Consider the following 2,718-nt stretch of genomic DNA (forward strand, 5'->3'; position numbering starts at 1 on the left):
CGGCATGCACCAGTAGGGTCGAAGGGCCTGTTTCTGAGCTGTATGATTCTGACTCTATTGGTTATGTACAAGGCAAAATGCATAGAGACCATTCAGTGGGTCTTGATCTCTCTGTCAGATGGCCTTAACTCTGCATAGCTTTCCCTGCCGCTTCTGATTTATTCATCAAATTTTCAATGCAGATTTAAGTCTGATTTTGGGGACATAAGAGAGTTTGCAGATGCTGGAAATCTTGTAACACACACAAATGTCAGAGGATCTCCACAGGACAGGCAGCTTCTGTGCAGAGGAATGAACAGAATCAGGTTTATTATTACTGTCATGTGATGTGAAACTTATTAACTGAGCAGCAGCTGTTCAATGCAATACATAATCTAGCAGAGAGATAATAATAATAATAATAAATAAAACAAAACATGATAATAAATAAAAACGTAAATCAATTACATATATTGAATAGATTTTTTTTTAATGTGCAAAAACCAAAATAATGTATATTTAAAAAAATGTGAGGTAGTGTCCAAAGCTTCAATGTCCATTCAGGAATCGGATGGCAGAGGGGAAGAAGCTGTTCCTGAATTGCTGAATGTGTGCCTTGAGGCTTCTGTATCTCCTACCTGATGGTAACAGTGAGGAAAGAGCATGTCCTGGGTGCCGGAGGTCCTTAGTAATGGACGCTGCCCTTCTGAGACACTACTCCCTAAACATGTCCTGGGTATTTTGTAGGCTAGTGCCGAAGATGGAGCTAACTAGATTTACAACCTTCTGCAGCTTCTTTCAGTCCTGTGCAGTGGCCAACCCCTCCATACCAGACAGTGATGCAGCCTGTCAGCATGCTCTCCATGGTACAACTACAGAGGTTTTTGAGTGTGTTTGTTAACATGCCAAATCTCTACAAGTTCCTAATAAATAAAGTATAGCTGCTGTCTTGCCTTCTTTATGACAACATTAATATGTTAAGGCCAGGTTAGATCCTCAGAGATCTTGACACCCAGAAACTTGAAGCTGCTCACTCTCTCCATTTGTGATCCCTCTATGAGGATTGGTATGTGTTCCTTTGTCTTACCCTTCCTGAAGTCCACAATCAGCTTTTTTCCTTACTGAAGTTGAATACCAGCTTGCTGCTGTAGCACCACTCCACTAGTTGGCATATTTCACTGCTGTTCGCCCTTCCATCACCACCTGAGATTCTACCAACAATGGTTGTATTATCAGCAAATTTGGAGATGGTATTTGAGCTATGCCTAGCCATACAGTCATGTGTATACAGAGAGTAGAGCAGTGGGCGAAGCACACACCCCTGAGGTGCGCCAGTGTTGATCGTGAGCGAGGAGGATATGCTATCATCAATCTGCACAGCCTCTGGTCTTCTGGTTAGAATGTTGAGGATCCAATTACAGAGGGAGGTACAGAGGCCCAGGTTCTGCAACTTCTCAATCAGGATTGTGGGAATGATGGAATTAAATGCTGAGCTATAGTTGATGAACAGCATCCTGACATTGGGGTTTATGTTGTCTTGGTGTTCTAAGGCCGTGTGGAGAGCCATTGAGATTGTGTCTGCTGTTGACCTGTTGTGGCAATAGGCAAATTACAGTGTGTCCAGGTCCTTGCTAAGACAGGGGTTCAGCCTAGTCATGACCAACCTCTCAAAGCATTTCATCACTGTCGATGTGAGTGCCACCGGGCGATAGTCATTAAGGCAGCCCACATTATTCTTCTTTGGCACTGGTATAATTGTTGATTTTTTTGAAGCATGCGGGAAATTCTGCCTGTAGCAGTGAGAGGTTGAAAATGTCCTTGAGTACTCCTGCTAGTAGTTTGGCATGGGTTTTCAGAGCCTTACAATATAGACAATAGAAAATAGTTGCAGAAGTAGACCATTCGGCCCCTCGAGCCTGCACTGCCATTTTGAGATTGTGGCTGATCATCTACTATCAATACTCGATTCCTGCCTTGTCCCCATATCCCTTGATTCCCCTATCCATAAGATACCTATCTAGCTCCTTCTTGAAAGCATCCAGAGAATTGGCCTCCACTACCTTCTGAGGCAGTGCATTCCAGACCCCCACAACTCTCTGGGAGAAGAAGTTTTTCCTTAACTCTGTCCTAAATGACCTACCCCTTATTCTCAAACCATGCCCTCTGGTACTGGACTCTCCCAGCATCTGGAACATATTTCCTGCCTCAATCTTGTCCAATCCCTTAATAATCTTATATGTTTCAATCAGATCCCCTCTCAATCTCCTTAATTCCAGCATGTACAAGCCCAGTCTCTCTAACCTCTCTGCGTAAGACAGTCCAGACATCCCAGGAATTAACCTCGTGAATCTACGCTGCACTTCCTCTACAGCCAGGATGTCCTTCTTTAACCCTGGAGACCAAAACTGTACACAATACTCCAGGTGTGGTCTCACCAGGGCCCTGTACAAATGCAAAAGGATTTCCTTGCTCTTGTACTCAATTCCCTTTGTAATAAAGGCCAACATTCCATTAGCCTTCTTCACTGCCTGCTGCACTTGCTCATTCACCTTCAGTGACTGATGAACAAGGACTCTGAGATCTCTTTGTATTTCTCCCTTACCTAACTCTACACTGTTCAGATAATAATCTGCCTTCCTGTTCTTACTCCCAAAGTGGATAACCTCACACTTATTCACACTTACTTACCAAGTACTCCATCGGGATGTTTTGCCTTGAGAGCTTTCACTCTCTTTAAAG

This window comes from Hemitrygon akajei, chromosome 7 (assembly GCF_048418815.1).
Source record: "Hemitrygon akajei chromosome 7, sHemAka1.3, whole genome shotgun sequence".
Classification (NCBI taxonomy): Eukaryota; Metazoa; Chordata; class Chondrichthyes; order Myliobatiformes; family Dasyatidae; genus Hemitrygon; species Hemitrygon akajei.